This window comes from Halyomorpha halys, unplaced genomic scaffold, assembly GCF_000696795.3.
Source record: "Halyomorpha halys isolate HHAL.00 unplaced genomic scaffold, Hhal_1.1 Scaffold2264.1, whole genome shotgun sequence".
Classification (NCBI taxonomy): Eukaryota; Metazoa; Arthropoda; class Insecta; order Hemiptera; family Pentatomidae; genus Halyomorpha; species Halyomorpha halys.
Genome location: NW_027116580.1, coordinates 41,145 through 60,441, shown reverse-complemented (window position 1 = coordinate 60,441; position 19,297 = coordinate 41,145). Strand labels below are relative to the sequence as shown.

The 19,297-nt window shown below is 34.6% G+C and overlaps 1 long non-coding RNA gene across 1 annotated transcript in view; it reads right to left on the bottom strand.

The window, feature by feature from the left end:
* Nucleotides 1-4,704: 4,704 nt before the first annotated feature.
* The window catches only part of LOC106691340 (uncharacterized), a 22,248-nt gene continuing 7,655 nt past the window's right edge, over nt 4,705-19,297 (bottom strand). The window contains exons 2-3 of the long non-coding RNA XR_010845106.1: nt 8,606-8,852; nt 4,705-4,807 (exon numbers count right to left, since the gene is read on the bottom strand). This is a non-coding gene — a long non-coding RNA (uncharacterized lncRNA). The remainder of the gene's footprint in view (nt 4,808-8,605; nt 8,853-19,297) is intronic.

Sequence of the window (19,297 nt, the reverse complement as noted above, 5' to 3'; positions counted from 1 at the left end):
ATATATAGTCTCTCTTTTCCACAAATTATTGATATGATCCTTATGAACACTGGAACAAACCCGACGTTCACTAGAGCAGTAAGATCATCTATCATCGATTTGACGTTTTTGAGTGGTCGCCTGCAACGGATCGCAACTTGGAAGGTTTGTGGATTTTATACAAACAGTGATCGCCAGGCCATATTGATTGCACTGGATTTGCCTACAAGAAAGTACAGTTGTCGATAGAGAACCAATGGCTGGAACGCGAAAACTTTTGATGGTGCGTCATTCACTTTAATGCTATAGGATGAATGTGAATTGAAAGGGTCAGCCGAGGAAAAGACGCGTATACTGATCTCTTTTATATCTGGGACTTGTGATGCAGCTTTGATCCGTTCAAAGCCTGGCAAACATCATGAAGCAGCTCCCCTCGAGATCGAATGCAGTGTCAGCACACTATTCCCTGAACAGGCAAATACTATCGAAGCAATAGACAATATATATACAACGGATTTTTCACAAATCATGCAGGAAGAGATAGAGGACATCGTCTCAAACCTTCAACACGGTAGGGCACCAGGATTAGACGTCATTCCAAATGTGGGTCTGAAGATGTCTCTGGAAATGGCCAGTTTTTTTCATCGACCTCTCACAGTTTGCCACAGATCAACTTGTATACAATAGAAATGAACTTTTATATGATACTTCAACACTTTCTGTGAAAAACCCAGTGTTCTTTTTACTTTTGCCCATTTAAAATAGTTTCCCTTTAAGTGTTGAAGTGTGATATACAAATTCATTTTTATTGTATACAAGTTGCTCTGTGGCAAACTGTGAATATATCGATTGTTGATCACAAGCCATTTGTAACGGCCAGTAATCTTTTGTTTAGCATTCAGGTTGTAGTTGCCAAGCCTTTTTTATGTTCACTTATTTGTGCTCACTACAGTAAGAACGTTTTATGTTGTACTACCGTAACAAATAAAACAGTAAAAACATTTATTTGTGTGTCTACCACACCCGTTCAATAGGTTATGGGCCCAGACAGTTTGCGAATTAAAATTTGTTCAGTAGTATTTGTTCGAGTTCAAATACTTCGTGAAGTAAAAACAGTTAAAGTTCGTTTGCAGTACAACAGTAACATCTTAAAATGGATCTCAACAATTTCAATGAAATAAATCTGTTTGAGCCACTAATTGGATCTGAGAACTTCCAAATGTGAAAACTCAAGGTCAAACATCTTCTTAAAAGTCAACGGGTTGTTTGAGATTATTTCTAAAGATTTTGAGCCTCCTAGAGACCAACAAAGTAAAGACTATGAGGTATTTGTACTAAATGATGCTAAAGCCCAAACGTTAATAGCAACAACAGTGAATCAGAGAGCATTAACTCATATTTTGAGTTGTATGCCAAATAATGTAACCATTTAAGAGGGAAATATATTTTTGGTGGCGGAGTAGACAAGAAACATCAGATGTAGAAGTAACGAGGATTTAGAAGTAAAGGTCAGAAAGAAAGGATATTTGTGTGTAAATGGATTGGAAACTTGAAGAGATGGTAGATATAACATGAGTAATAGCGATTTTTATAGGAATGAAACAAGGAATATAACAATTTATATACAAGGAATATAACAATTTATATACAAGAAATATAACAGTCTATGGATGGAGGAAAGAATCACCTTAACTTGGCCTGAAGATGAAAAATAGTCGAGAGCCTGAAGATGCTGAATAAAAATCTTCCAAATGCAGTTTTACCCACCCTTGAATCCCATTAAAAGGACACTGCATATCGCACATTCATAACCGAAATGGAGGAAAACTATGGAGGTTTCAAGCAGCTTACTTATAGGCAGTGAAGGGAGATGATAATATCTAGGATGAAGAGATTTGGGAGTTGTTTGAATAAGGGATATGAGAGCTGTTTGTAGACGAGAGAGTTAAAGCACCAACTTTTACTGCCTTCTGACTACAGCTGAACAGGGGTTATTTCTGTGGCGTTCCCACGAAATGAGAGCCTGACCCCCCCCCCCCTCTCCCCTCTATGATTAGAATAGGGTAAACCTGAATATTTTCTGACTGTACCCCTTGAGTTTTTTATATTTATTTTTTCTTTCCAAGTCTTGGTTTTATTATTTATATCGACAGCAAAGGCTAGAGGAATAGTTTAGTAGTTCTATGAGCAGTTTTTGTAAATTATTCTTAGTCAGGAAACATTCATAAGGCCAAAGGGATGTCAGGTTTTTCCAGCCAAACCACCTTTCTAATCATTGCCACCTAATCACCACCATCTAATCATTTCTTAACCATCTTTCAATTTCCTTGTTATCACTGCTTACTATGATATTTATATAAATTGGAATGATTTTTGTTATCTTACAGCAGATTCATGGAGAATATACACTGCTCTAAAAGAATTAAGCCATAGATTGAAAGATATAATAATATGTATTTTCTATGATATATTTACTTATAAGTACTTAAATTAGTGATTTCACTGTTCTGTAGAAAAGTGGTAGAACAGGCTGGTTCTCTGCACAAACAAATTTAGCCAACTTGTCATCTTGCTCATTACCATCTATGCCAACATGGCCTCTATTATAACTAGTACATATCGATTAAGTTGATGTTAGAAATAAGTTTGAGATTAATACATATATATATAAAAAAAAAAAAAGACAAATTTGCTTACATTTCAAATACGGAACATCTAACTTTATATTTTCTTACATACATTTTCGATGACTGATATTACTTTTTCTGGCTTGACATACAGCATCAGACCTTTAAGCCATACCAGACCTTCTAATGGGTTTAACAGAAGAATGAATTATTTTTATAAGAAATCTTCCATGTTCATCACGAAATTCTTCTTTTCGATTAAATTCATTGCTAAAAGAAAGCCTTCTATAATTATTAATAGGAGAAAATTATAGAAGACCTTCCATAATAAAGTTCTAATATCTGTCTTTGAGATGTAATATAAAGTTTACCATTTGTTGTGCATTATTATGATTGAAAAAAAAAATGGAATGACACAAGCATTTCAAATATATAAATCTGATTTAAAAAAATTGAAAAGATAAATCTACGGTTCCAGTTTTATTTCAACTCACAGTCGCATAGTGACAAATCTAAACGTGAATTATCTAAATGCACGGTTTTAAACAGATACAGATTGTAAACTATTACTCCAAGTTAAAAGAAAACAGTGCCCAAACTCAGAAGGATCTATCAGATTCAAGAAATTTTGGCAAAAAACACAAACTAGTTTAGCACCTTGTTTCAATACGTAAGTAGAACATGATATTTGATTTAACAGTCCTTGTAACTTACAAAAAAGAGCTATCTAGGCTTAGTAAATAAGAATTTCAATTTCAAAAAGATGAAGCGCTACAAACAAAAGAAAGGTTTGTGAGGCTTTTAGAACGTAGTGAGGTTTAGTAATTTGAAGTGCAAGAACAATTTTCTATTGGGCAGCAAATTAAAAATAAATAATTCACTTATTCTGATAGTTTGTTAACGGGAGCAAGCTGAGGGCATGCCATCCTTACATTTGAAATATAAATAAAAACCCCTATTGAATTCCATCTCTAGTTGGTAAAAACTTAATATCGAGCTCTGAATGAAAAATGAGCCAAAATTAGGTTTTTCAGTTCTTTAATCGCCATTTAGTAATTTTGTTACATCAACATCATCATTTTCAGCGGGAAATGTGTAAATTGATACTATACATTAAGATTTCTGTTACAATATTTAAAATAAAATCAAGATGATGATCACAAAAAACAATTCATAAGCTTAAATGTTTCTCGACTTGTAGTATGTCAAAAAAATACCAGAGACGAACAAAAAATTAGAACCCCGTCTACCCCGTCTGGGGATCAGTTAAAGCCAAAAAGCTACATCTGTTCTACTACAACCTCAACCTCGTTTTTAAGTGTTGATTCTAGAATTGAGATGGTAACCGAGAGAAGATAAATAAAACAGAGATTCCTAATCTTTATTTCCTCATACATCTCTATCTACGACCGCCGGCACATTAAGAGAAGTAAACCTTACCCCAAGAATGCTTAAATAATTGGATTAATAATGAACAATGGTACATATAATCCACCCCTTCTCCGGCTCTCAGCACCAGAGGAGCATGGATGAGCTATTAAAGAAAAGGAATTTCATCGAGAGCACACCAATTTCAATATCGATCCTTAAATTCTTACTAGGACTTTAATAATTCAACTAATTCATAAGTTGGTGGCTCAAATATATCCCGTGAATATTTTTAAAAATCTTTGAGCCCAAAATAGGGATTTCTTTTGTCATTATTATAATTTAATACTCTCCACTTGTTGTTTGTTCCTACGGAACAAGAACAGGGCGCTTTGAAACCCTAATGTTAAACGTTTTTTAAAACTTGAACCTAACTGGAATACATTACAGAAAATAAGGTTAGATATCAAATGCAAATGTTCTCGGAGTGGTCAACTTGTAATATTTAATATTCATTGAGTAATCAAATCATATTTTCATTTAAAAAGAATCTAGTTTTATATATTTTTTTTTCATAATTGTAAACTACTCATAAAAGTAATACAAACATATTGTCTAAATAAGGTATAAACACTCATATAATATAAAAGATAATAATACTAAAATAAATAGCTTATAAAAACTAATAAATAAAAAAGAGGTACCATTCTTGTTCTGTGTTTTTTTTTACCTTTGCAACTTCTCTCCTTTGCTAAACGATTCTTGTATAATTTTTTCCTCCCCTGCATATTCACTTTCCTGGTTTGAAACAAGTGGTTCTAATTCAGCTGTTCCTGTTTTGTTAAAAAATAAGTTTAAATGACCATATTATTCTATGTCAATATTATATAATTATATAATAATTACAATTGTAGCCTTTTCAAAATTCACTAACTTGAAGTTCTGTTCAATAATGCCCAGTGCTGGATGGTGCGAAAGGACCAATATATATTTGGTATATAAAAATAGTAATGGCAACTGGGCTCATGACTACCAGTCAGCTAAACCAGCCCCCTTTGTGCCAATTATCAAATATAAACTTAAGAATATTGAGTGTATAGTTAGACTGATTAGCATTATTAAATATTGCTTGACTAAGCTACATTTCTACATCCTGAATAAAAAGTCAATCACAAATAATAATATCTCAATTGGAAAAGAATTTTGAAATGCATTTTTATAGTAATGGAACTAAATATCATTAGGATCGCTGGTTTTCAACTCGTAAAAGATCCGTAAAATTGTTTTTGACCACCTTTTAGTAATTATTATTTCCAACTTAATAAATTTTAATAAAAACACATAAAAGTCATCGAATATATCTTTTCTATCTCGTTCAATGAAATTTGATATCAAAACCCTCGTTTATTTGGCAGCTTTTTTATGTACTATGTTGGAAATTGAGGTTAACCACTCCGAAGGCTTGAAAAGTAATTGTTTAAATAATAGACAATGCTCTTCTGGTTGATCTAATCTTAGCCAGTTTCAAGCCTTTTAAGCACATAGTTTTTTATTTTCCACCTTTACAATATTACAAAATATCGCCTATTTCAAATATTGCCAATATACCTCTCCAAATATTGTATTTTTTCTTAGCACTATAGCTTTCGGAAAGTTCCATACATTTTTTGGTGAAATTTATTTATGCATTAAAAAAAATTGTATGCTTTGAGAAAGGAACCTTTTATGAATTAGGTTGAAAAATTAATAAATTTGGACACGTTGATTTACCAAAATAAAACTTTTAGTGGTTTCTTGTTAATAAAATGATAGTAATAAAAATAAAAACTCATCAGCTTTATGTCGCGCCAAAGCTGTTGAGTTTTTATTTTTTATATTTTAACTATTTCCAATAGGCAGTTTGATTCCTGTCTGATATTTTTTTAAAATGTAATATCAAAATTTTCACAGTCAAGTCGTTATATTATTATATTATATTTGGCAATGTAATTTCTGAAATCTAGTTTAGACACTCTTTAAACCTTTTTTTTTTCACCGTAAGGTTCATACACTCATACATTAAAAAAAATTTACATTGTTATTTTCTGTATGAATGTAATATAAATTATTGAGATGGCTATCATGTTCATTTTGATGTTCTGTTGGAAAAGATTAGAAAACCATTTTCTGTTTTGGTAAGGTATTACTATTGTCATAATTAGTAGCCTATTTGCTAGGGGTTTTATTGTTTTTTTTCAGGAAGATTTATCCTTTTGTTGTAGTAGATTCTGTCGATTAGTCGATTTTTTGGATAAGAATTGTCTTTTATATATTATCGATGGTGGTTAGAAACATTGTGTCCTGGTTCATAATAAAATAGAAAGTAGTACTATTAGAGTTATTACTTGGCACAATGTGGATCACTTATACATTTTAACTCCTGTATTTCTTAATCGTCCCCGTTATTGAACAAAAAGTATTAGTGCTTGTGATTTGTTGTTTGTTTACTTGTGTTCATGAACCAATAGTATTGACTATAGTTTTGATTATAAAACGAAGAAACGAAGAACCTGGAGAATGACATCTTTCAGATCATTGTAAAAAAACATTTTCACCGAATTGAGGGTTTACAATATTTACCTTTCCTCCCTCGTTATATCTACATTTTCGTTAGTTTTTTTTTTAATCTGTTCATTTGACAATTGAGTAGGTAAAATTGATTGTGGAATTCAGTTGTTGGGTAATGAGAAGAGTAATTTAATAATCCATTGCTGTCATTTGTATTTTGGGTCCATTCTGCAATTATTTTACTTTCTTCATAATTAACAACTATGTCTAAAGATCTTTTGAATTATGTCTGCGTTTTTTTTTTCTCTGTGGATCTAATTCTTTTACGATGGCTGTTGAGAAGGTTTAATATCTATCCCTGATTATTTTTCATTGTCATATTTATTATATTGTCCGTATGTTTTTTTGCTAAAACATGTTTAGTTATAGCTTCACCTAATATCGTTGTCAAAACATTATCTAAGTATATTTTAGTAAAGAGCTCATCAATCAGTAATGCATACAACTGCTTATAGAAATTCCAGGTGTTTGAAGAAATTGGTGACATTTTATACATAATACAATGCCATTTATGAATTTATTTTTATCTTTAATTTTCGTTTTATTTATTTTTTTATGCGGTGCTGGTAGACTAACAAACCCGTGACCAGTCAACTGTTGAGTAAGATAAGATTCCACCTCACTATGGATGTGAGCTTTCCGCTATGTGCAGACTCCCAAGGCTATTGCCATTTAATGAGAGTTACTTTACGCTGTTCTTATCTTGAAACGCGAGAACTTCGTATATAATACCCATTTCTCTTGTCAATAAGAAGTTGAACAGGATGCATCCTGGCTATCACGCACACCGATTCATAGGAAACTGTACGCAAAGCACTTACCACCCTTTAATGAAACCCTACGATACTCCGACACCATTTTTCTCCTGTATCATTACGTGAGCATTGCTTCTTTCCAAATTGTAGCTCCATACGACAGACTTGAGGGGATAACATTAGCAAGAAGCCTTCTGTAACTCTCTTTGCGACCAAGGTTCGGTATAAGGCGTGACAAGAACAATATATTGGCTTGCTTTATGCTAGTCATGTGTCTATTCTAATCAAAAATATAATCATTCGCTTAAAGCTTAATTTAGGTAAATCGTTGTGTTAATTATAGTTATATTTATTGATTTTTTCAACCTGAATTCCAAGAAATGAAATGAAATTATAAATAAATCATTTTGCAAGAGAAATTTCACCAACAAATTTTCTTTTTTTTTTTTTTTTTAAGTTATTCGATACTTGCTTGTCAAGTTTCATTAAACCTATATACTTATCTGAAAACATAATACCCCCAGTATTAATAAAATAAAATTTACACAAGAATAAAGAATCGGTGCGATAATTTTGATCAAGAGTATATTTAGGATTCGATTTTTAAAAAAGTGTTTTATGAACAAATACCTCTGTATTCACACTGTTATCGTTGCAAAGCATCAGTCATATAGAATTTAAACTTTTTGTTTTATTATATATCTATTAAATTTAACAAGTATTTAATAGTAAAAAAAAAAGTAGCTTAGAAAGGAACAGTTTTCACATAAAGGGAAATGTCAATTTTTCTCATTACTTTCTCTTCATTTTGAATGAAATGATTGGAATTGGAAGCTGTCTATTCCATATTTCATTATTGTGGAGACTATTTAAATATTTAAATGTGCGTAATAGAGAATGAACAAATGTGGCTGTTATGAAAACGGTCATATTAAATCATGACTCTTTTTATGATTTTTAAATTCTACTGCCTGGTTTATCCATTATGCCTCCCATCTCACTATTATTACTTTTTCAATTATTATTCTTCTCTTGCTACCGTTCCTTTCATGCTACAGATAAAACAAAAGTGCAATTCCAACTCACTTATGGCATGAATTTTTCAAGATATGTGATAAACTAAAGGAAAGAGTAATATCAAATTTTAGTTAACAAGTTTTGAAAAATATTCAATTAGAGAATGAATGTGACAGAAAATATGAATATATGTTGTTGTGATGAATGAAAGTATTTGTATTGAAGATATGAAGCGGTATTGAAGTTAAGTACCGCCTAGTTTATCAGCTTGTAGGATCCGCTTTTTGTGAACAGGTGCGGGTGGTTGGGTCGGGTTCGAACTAGCAGCTGGTCTAATCGCACCCATACTCAGAGATTTTCTTGGTGGACCACTGCTCTCCTCTTCTTTTCCCCTCTTGCCTCGTGGCCAAGCAAATTGGAGACGGTATTCAGTACTTATTCTTGATATGGCACTCTTCAGTCCACCACCATCGCAGCTTTCAAGGGGGAAATTCGATATCTATAAAACACCAATGAAAATGAAATGATTGTTCATCAAAAAATTTCACATTGATCACTTTTTATAAAGTCGATAATTTATAGCATACATAAATTTTATTGCTTCTGTATCAGTGAATCACAAAAGACACAGACCTTAAACCGGCTAACAAAATATAAATTGACATTTTACCATTTGCACTTGTCAGGTATGAAATATTCACTGGCCTCTAACTTAAATATAGGAAAGAGAATGATGATAGGCATTCTGGCTCAAATGTAGTGTACTCGTATTAAAAATGCTCCTCATATTCATTTTAATATCATTCCTTATGTATGGACGGAATTGAATTGATTTCTTACTTAAGACCTTTTGGAAGAGATAGGTACGGAAGCTTATGCGACATGTTCTCAGACGACCAAAAATACTGCTATGAATTACAGGGTTTCCGTCTGGTTTTTACAACAGAGTGGTAGTTATTAGCTTTAGCTCCACCTAACAAGTTAAATTCCACCTATTTGGTTCCATATCATTAGAGATAAAGACATATTTTTAATCAAAATGGAATCGGAAAGTCCAAGTTATCAATCTTCGGACAGCTGATTTATTTCGTTTTAAGATGCATTTAATGGACTGATCAGTTTCACAATTGGCCAGTACTTACTATAAATTTGATATATTTGATGTTCGTGGCCGAAAAGAGAAGATATTTAGTTCTCTATGAAGAAAATAATATATCAATATATATATCAACCAGTGAAAAAGAACAATAGCTTTTTATTTATTGAAAGAACTCCACCTCTCTTTTTAGCGGATGATTTTCGTCATTCTGAACCCTCATCTTCTTTACCCAGTCATCACAATTTTTTGTTACATAGGGAGTTAGAGTGAAAGCATTGGTAATATCCACCATCCCTCTTTACGTTGCAAAGCTTCAGACAGCTTCTTTCAATGTAGGAGAACATCAATCAAATTTTGATAAGGAACTAATTAGCAAACTAAGTTTACGGTGAATGAATACTTTTTATCTTAGCCTTGGCAAGCCGAATTTGGTCCATGCCATAGCAAGCCAAAACCGAGTTGGTTTTAATTTAGGTTTTTACCATTGGTAGCAGAACTTTGGCGCACATGTACATCTCAAATGAAATCGCTCTGACAAGTGCAAATCTATTAGTTTTCAAGAGTTTTTATTTTGAAACTATTGTATAAATTTATAGAATGAGAACTACTCGTAAATTTTTTTATAATTCATCAATATATTTAGATAAACAAAATATTTTCTTTCTGAATTTGAACTAATAATTAATAATTTTAATATTAGAAGGTAAAAAAACCGTAATAGAATTTGAAAATGGCAGCGATAGTTCAATGCATGTTAAGATTTAATATGAAAAATGTCTCCTGTTTCTGGACCCAATTCAATTTTTGAAGAGGTGTTTATAGTTGGCCGTAAATTGATATGAGGAAATGGTCGGCGTTGCGCTCAGCAAAAAAAAAAAAAAAAAAACTATTTATTCATGCCGACGTTTCGACCTAAATTTCAGCTCGAAACGTCGTTACAAATAATCAGTTTTTTTTTGGTTTATTTGTTGACCGCACCACCCGATCATCTTCTCCACAAATTCGATTTGTCTTAATCACTTAACAGCAAGATCAAACTAATTATTTGTAAATAGTTTTACTCCATAACATTTAGTATAAATTGCAGCTTTTCAAATATTCCAAGTTTGAAAGCCAAGCATCTATACTGCAAAGCATATTTGAGCATTGAAACGTTTGATGAGTGTGTTAATGAATCCTCAAAACTTCCGTCGATGAATCCTTGACAAATAAGTGATGTTGATATTAGTTTCTACTGAATTACATACAATCGTAACATTCAGTAGAGAAATGGATTTGGATTCAGTTTTCTGCCAATCCTGGGGTCAACGTCAAATATATGCACGTTCAATGACGGTCAATAGGGAAAAGGTTGAAATTTATTTCATTGAGTATGTTGGTATATCTTGCTGCAATATAATATAAGTCGTATATTTTTGTTAAAAATAGATTTAAGGTTGTCATCTTTCACCCACCTAGAATTAGTTCTAAAAAAAAAAAAAAAATGGTAGAAGCATGTTAATTGAATACCTAAGCTAACCTACAGGCGCCTCAACACGAATAAATCCTTTCTTATAAGTGTTAAAAGTTTACTATGTGGGAAATTAATTTTTTTTTTTTAATATTCCGATATAATTAATTCAAAACTATAGCAACCCAATTGAAATATTTTTATTGTTAAATCAGTCTATAAATCTTTTAGGGAGAAGGGGAAGGATTATTCCAAGTTTTATTGTAAAGTATGACATATATACATAATTTTCTGTACACTAATTATGTGTGGGTCATTCCACGTTAATTTTACATACTTTTGAAACTTAGCACAACTCAGATTATCTTCAAATTTCGGACAGATGTATAAGTATAGGTTTGTAATAATGTGAAATTTTATTGAGATATGTCTGCTCATTTTTGAGTTACAGAGCTTTTATTTAAATCCTCATAAACGGACTAAACAACAGAGAACAACAAGTTTTGAAATTTCTGCGTAAATTTACCCAATTTAGCGATTCCTGAGGATATTCTTGGAAATATCAGGAGAAAAGATCAGTCAAAGAAGGACAAGATTAGCTTAAGGTGCCTCATAGGACTATATAAAGGACACTGACAGTTGAATAAATATATCTTTAATATGAAATTGACAACAGAGAGAGCAATGAGCACGTTCTGAAGAGAGGATGATGAGATGCATTGGCTGCGACATCATTCCTCATTTATACACGAGATCGTATCGTGGATCCCAACGGTTCATCCATACACGATATTTAAATTTGTAAAGGCACCCGGCCTGTTTAGAACAGAATAAAGGACAGTATACAATTGACCCGGTGCAAACATGCCAGATTCGAAAATTAAAAAAAAGTGAACTAATCTAAACCTCAAGCTTAGTGTTACATGGAATATACAGCAAAATGACACATTTTCCATATTTATAGCTAAATCTGGGAACCTTCCACTTAACTGTTCTCTAATTCAAAAAAGAGTAAACAAATCTCACTAAAATTTTATACCTATACAACATGTGTGCAAGGTTTGAAGAAAATTTGTGACAGTAAGGTTGAACACACTTTCATTTGACAGGGAAAGAGTTATGAAGGAGGTACAGTTAGGTAGCTCTGCAAAGTGTTTATTCGCATAATTCAGTCATTACATAAACATGAGCTAAAGTATAGTGCTTTAATCACAAATAATCCTGTAAGTTAAACAATTTTTTAATAAAATTATTTCCGGTTTATAGCTCTTCATAACTACTTAGAGAAAAAAGCCGAGTTATTAAAAAAATAAATAAGAAAGAAATGCACAATCGCATATAAGTGAATGGAAACATACTGAGAAAATGCTACCAAGGAATCGTTTATTCGTTAATATATTACTAATAATTAAAAATTTATATTTTGTACAACTATTACCTGTTGTAAACGGATTTATTCTTATAATTAAATAATTATGCATCCAGGCAATCAGTATTCCTTAATTGTTTAAGATTATACGTTACTAATTTTATTTTAATTAAAATAATTTTTATTTTCGTATGATAAATTATTATTTATCGATTTAGAAAAAAAAATTACTTTTTCATTTTTTAAAAATAATTTTACTGCATAAATCAAATCTATATTTTTAACCCTTAGTAGGGCGCGGTCAAGGATTCTCAAAAATCAGGGCGCGGTGAGCCTGCAGGCACACGACACATAAAAATTCGTAAAGTCCCTAAATTGCCGTATTTAATTTAACCAAAAATTACCGATCATCTTCAGGATGTAGACAATTAGGAAAAAATATAAAATAAATTTAAAACATTTCCTGTTATTTATTTAGGTATAGAAAACAAAAAACTTGGTTATGAATATAAATCAAAATAGGACCTTTTATCCTCGAAAAAAAATTCAAAAAGAGATCAGACACGAAGTTCAAATGTGTGGAGACAGAAATTAGTAGGATTCACCATCCATCAAAGCCGATGAAGGATCGCAAGAACAGGCTGAAAAGCATCTTGCCTAGAGTGGTTTCGCATGAGGGGCAAATTCCTTGGTTGCATTTCACACAGGAGTAGTTCGTGAGCCGATGTATTCCTATTTCCAACATGCAATCATAACATCTGGACCGCTTTTGGAGGTGGAGAGGGGTTAATTTTGGACGATCATCAGGCGGAAGGGATTTTTAGACGCATTTTCAAGGAGGTGTGAAGGCCGGATTTCAGCTGGCTTCTTCGCTGAACCTATCCGATACACAGTTCATGTGACAATTCTTTGGGGAAAACTATTCTTGGAATTCATTCCAATTGATTCCCGAGGTGAATAACCAAGGAATTGATCCCTCCCAAGTTCAACATAATGTAGAGAACATTCATTGGCCATCGATGTGTATTTTTCACGTTGTATGTGTACGCATATTTGGTTAGCAGTGTCATCTCCAGTTTTATGAGCATTATAATACGTTATGACCTCAGGTTTTTTTTTCTCTAGTACTTTTATTAATGGCTTTGGTTGCGAGCACAGAAGAAACCAGGAGTACGCAATTATCCTTGCATGTGACGTAGGTTGGCAACACTTTTTGGTCGTTAAAATCAAAAAGGCCGGAATATTGTGGTCTCCCTATAGAATATCCCTATCAAAAAATACTGAAATAACGATTGAAGAATAAAAAAAAAATTAAGAGGGGTGATGAACCTGAAAGACACACCAGAAAGGCGCGGTGAGCCTGACAGGCACATGATCCCCTTTCATAAACGGTAATGGTACCTGACGAACATGACTTAAACACAAGTATCGAAAAACAGTGAAGTGCTTGAATTTACTATCTAAAGTGAAAAATATTGACCTTAGGTTTGTAACGTAATTGGGCGTGGTGAGCCTCTCAGATCAAAACACGTGTGACGCCCTTTCTTCACGGCAGGAGATGAACTGACTGGGCGGGTTGGAGCCACCCCACGAAGTTAGGAAACTACTGGGAGGTAGGGGTCACACTCGGCGCCTTTTTTGGAAGAAATATAAAAAAAACCGAATCCTGTGCCTGTCAGATCAGCCGCGCCTGATGCAGCGTTTAACTAGTCATTGAATTTTTTTACATTTTCAAATACAGTTTTATTGAATGTCCATATCTTATCGGCTCAAATATGGTACACATTGCATGGAAGTAAAAGTGCTAAATACATATGGATTTTAAATGTTTTCAACAACCAAAATTACTTTGTAAAGCTATCCGTGGACACTTGGCATGAATTTTAGAAAGAGGAAAATTAGGAAAGAAGGAATTATAACCACTCCATCTTGAGGACACAGTATTCTTGCATCTTTAATAAGCAATAACAGATGTTATGTTCTCATCGTTAGAATCACTTGTAATGAATCTCCACTAAACTCAACTCAAGTTAATTTTGACAATTTACCTTATTCAACTTAAATTTGTTTATGGTAGGATACACAAAATAAAGTTTTGTGAATTTTGCTAAAATAGCATATCGATTTAGTAACGAGTATTCGGAAGATTATTTTGTGGAAAACAAATAAATAATTTAATTATCTTTTATTTATTTCGACCATTAAAAATCGAAATAGAGCTAAAAATAAGAATAACATTAAAAATAGATTACATATTGGCCGACATTTCAACAAAAATTAACTAGCGATTTGAAAAAAAATGTTTTCGAGATATTTCAATCCTGACTCACAAATCTGAGAAGTGTGTGTGTTTTTTTTTTTTTTGTTTTTTTACGAGGGTTAGTGGAAATCTTCAAAGAGAGTGTGTGGGATTTTTACCCACTAAAACCACCGCCCTACACCTGTTCATTCCTCTCCACGGGACCGCCGCTAGACATTACTTCATGGAGGGAAATGGCTGAGTGCCGCCTCGCATTCTTCCCATTGTGTGTGTGTGTGTGTGTTTTTTTCCGTGTCTGGGGTTCTTACTAGGCATTACTTCATGGAGAGAAATGGCTGAGTGCCGCCTTATTATTTTCTTCGCATCATTTTCATTGCCTCCTAGCCATCTCTTCCGCTCTCAACCTCTTAAGAACGGCTGTGGTGGGTGAATCCCTTCACTGCGTTCCAACGCTGGTCTGAGCGCAGCTTATGGTTCTCGATAGTCAGGCATTAAGGGCGTTCTGCTGTGCTGTCCAGTTTGAATCAGTATTGGTATGCTCTAAAGCATCCATGCCCTGTCAACAGTTGGGTTATGTAAAAATTCACTTCCCCATGCCGGCGACCATACCACAAGCCCACATCGGGTATTAACCTGCCAGTTCACCTCCCAGAATCTGCAGCCTACCAACGCTGTTGCCACTGATCGATGGTTATTTTTCGCTCTTTTTCTCTGCAAAAGTGTAAGCGTCGTCCATAGTGCCTGCTTCTTTCTTCAACAAGGAGTTCAACAGGCGGCATTCGGGCTATCACATGTGTTTTTTTTTTACCAGGGTCGGTGGAAATCTTCAAAACTTCAGAGGGATTTTTTGGTTTTTGTTTATCCTCTAAAACCACCGCCCTTCACCTGTTCATTCCTCTCCACAGGACTGCAGCTAGATATTATTTCATGGGGGAAAACATTCTTCTTCTCTGGAAACATGAGATAGTCGTCCATAGTGCCTGCTTCTTTCTTCAACAAGGAGTTCCATAGGTGGCATTCTGGCTATCACGCACACCACCTTATAGGAAACAGTCCAAAAAACAGTTACTGTCCTTAGGGAAACTACAATAAACGGAAACCATCTGTCGCCTATGTGATTTGGTAGCCACAGCTTCTTTCCAAATTGGGGCTGCATATAACATCATTGAGAAGACAGCAGTAGTAAGAAGTCTTCTGCGACATTCAGTCTTCACTAGGACCTCCAACGTTTGTCATAAAGCGTAAAGGTTGCTACTTTAACAGATTTGGTGCTGATATATTCCGTGTGAACATTAAAGCAGAGTTGTGCATCGATCATGACTCATAGGTATTTTAAGCAAGACTGGGAAAGAATTTCCTGCCTACCTACTGTGACAGTGAAGGACTCAGTTTGCTTCCTACAAGTTACTAGGAGAATCGGTCTTATGAACTGAAAGTTGTAGGCCAACAAAAGACAAAAGACCTCGGACCGTAACAAAAGCCTGGTTATTGATTTAGCCTCATCTTCTTCCAAGTATTTCTCTGCCACTACAACTGCAACCTCATCTGCGAATCCCACAACTGTGGCTCCCTCCGGCATTCTCAATTTGAAGTCGTACTTGCGTCCTACAACGTCCTACTACCGAGCTCTGTGGGACACCACCAGTCACCTCGTATCTCATTTGGCCAATGTCTGAATGATGAAACAGAACTCTATTTTTGAAGCAGTCTGTGAGAACTCTCATAAGATACACTGGCACCGCCGTAGTCCGTAGGGCATCTATTATACAGATCCATCTTGCAGTGTTAAAAGCATTCTTAACATCTAGAGTGATGATTGCAGCATAATACTTAGTACCTCTCCTCCACCTTGCTTCTGCAATAGCTGTACGGGCTATCTCAGCTACCAATTCAACAGCATCTATTGTGGATCGCTCTTTACGAAATCCGTATTGAGCCCTTGAGCGTCCATTGACTCCCTCCGTAAACTCTTGTAGCCTGAGGGAAAGGATTTTCTCAAATGCCATGCCCACAGTATCCAATAAACAAATTGGACGATAGGTTGATGGGTCTTCCAGTCTTCCCTTACTCTTTAGAATAAGTACGAGGCCCTCTTTCTTTAAGGTTTCGGAATTGAGCCTTCTCGAATGCAAGAATTGAAGAGATCGATGAAAAGATCATGCCGTTTCCTGAGAGCCATCTTCAAAGCCACATTGGAATTCCATCCAAACCCGTTTACCTTGTCATGTTGTAGGTCCGAGGCAATGTCTTCTTTCTCTTCCTGCGTGAAAATGTGGAAAATCCGTTGTATACGTATGTCTATACATTCAATAGTATTCACCTGTTCCGGGAATAGTGTTCTGACAATGTTGTCTACAATATTTGATCTTGTGGGGAGCTGCACCGTGCCCTTTCATAGTTTCTTAAGGACTATTTTGAACTCTTCTTGAAGTACAGAAAATTCTGGAAGAGCGAGACGTCTCGCGAAGATCAGCAATAGTATCAATTCAGCAATAACTCATTTACCAATTATCAATAACCATTCACTAAGGAATGATGTTTGCCAGGCTTTGAAAGGGTCGTAGCTGCATCAGCACAAACTACAGATATTAAAGAGGTAAGTATATGGGCCTTTTCCCCGGCTGACTCCTTCAATTCACATTCACTTTAATGCAAGGATTAAAGTGAATGAAGAATCATTCAATAGTTTTTGTGTTCTAGCTATTGGTTATCCATCGACAACTCTTCTTTCTTGTAGGCGTATCGAGGGTAATCGATATAGCCTGCTGATCACTGTTTGTATAAAATCCACAAAACTTCCAGGTGTCCACTGACAAACGTCAAATCGATGATAGATGATCTTCCTGCTCTAGTGAACGTCGGGTTTGTTCCGGTGTTTATAAGGATCATATCGTTTATTTCCGCAAAAGCTTCCAGGAGAACTTCACCACGTCGATTTGTTATCCTACTTGCCCATGCATTGAAACCACCAGCTATGATAGCTGGCTTATGGCAACTAGACTCTAAGACAATGCGATCCAATAAATTCGCAAAGTCTTTGTGTCTTTCATGAAAGACATAAAAGCTAAAGATGTATAAGCCGTTGATCTTCGCCCATACAAAGCCGGAGTGATATGCCGTATTTCCTTCCTGAATAGCTCGGGAATCACAGGCTCAAATAACAGCTTTATCACTGACATCGGATATCCACAAGCTGCCATACAGATTTTTGTATTCTTCTCAAAGAATAACGACGTCTATGTGCTGTTCCCGTAAAGTTTAATCTTTTAATTTAAAATCTACGATGTTGTTGAATTTGCGTCATTCTTTTCAATACTGAACGGAAAGCTGGACACTTACTACTGCCGTAGTGTGGTCAGCATTTATGTTACAGGTTACAATCACTAGCTTAGTGATCTGCTTTACCAAAGTTTCAACATAAGGAGGTCCATCCTTTCCAACACAATTCCCAGCTATGTGTTCAAACTCCCTGCAACAGAAACACTTTGGAACTCACTGGAGTACGTGAAAGTACGGCTAACAACCAGGCCTACTCGCACATTTCCTTGAGTTATAACCTTCCTAGCATGGATAACCAGAAATGAAATGACCGCCGTTTGCATATCTCTATAGCCTTGATGGATGGATTTTACTGCTGTGATAGGCACTGACTCTTCATCCAGCAGATATTTTAAGGCCTCCGCAACTTTCTCTTTGGTAGTGAGAGCATCCAAATCTTGCAGCTCGAAAGGGACTCCTCTGTCCAAGTCCGCACTTCCTTCCTTTCGCCAAGCACTCCATTGAGCTTTGTAGTGCAGCGAGTGATTGCTCTTTCTTACGGTCAAATTGGAGAAGGAGATTAATTTTCCGGACCTTGGTTATTGAAGAGGCCATCTCCACCGTTGTGTATGTGTGTGTGTTTGTCTATTACTGTTAAAATACAGTAAAAAATAAAACTGATATGAACTGTACAATATCAAATTTAACTAACTCCTGTAGTTCAAAGTAGTTTTGCCCAGTCCAGACTATTTTTAACCAAGTCACGTAGTAATAAGTAATTCTGTAATTTTAATTGTTTCAGTAAAAACAAGTAATGACCGAAGAAAATAATTTATAGTTATTTTCGGATGAACTGATCTCGGGAAATAGGTTAGGGCAGGGCAAAGTTACTGCAATAGTAAAACGGCATATATGAGAGTTGTATTGGTACAAGCAGATATCTGCTTTACAATGCAAGCTATCATATAAACCTTTCTTGGAATAAAAATAATTTTAAAACTAACTTGGTGGAAATAACATATCAACGTTTGAAGTTGTTCAACATAAGGACAAAGACTAGAAGTACTTGACCAACAACCGTCGAACGCAGTTTATGAGGGTAAACTCATGCTTGGGCAGAAACGCAAGCAGATCTATTACAGCAATTGAACATGACTAAGTCCTCATTATTTCCTGTATTATATACCTACAGTACATTCGAATAAATACTATAAATAAAATGTGACTCTATTTCCACTAATCACTTAAAACAATCATTGTGCCACAGAACATTCTAAGCCAGTAATTAAGTGGTGGCAAGAGAAAAAAAAACGGAATAAGTTGAATGGCTCAGTAATATATTTTAGCGGCTCAGTTAAAACCGATATCGACCGGTAAAAATTTGTCTTGCCAACATGGCTTAGTTAAAACTAGCCGGCCACAACTAGCTATGACTAATTCGGTTGGTTAAAATTAGTATTGACCAGTAAATATCAGTTTGGTTAACACCTTAGCATAAGTGTGTGAGT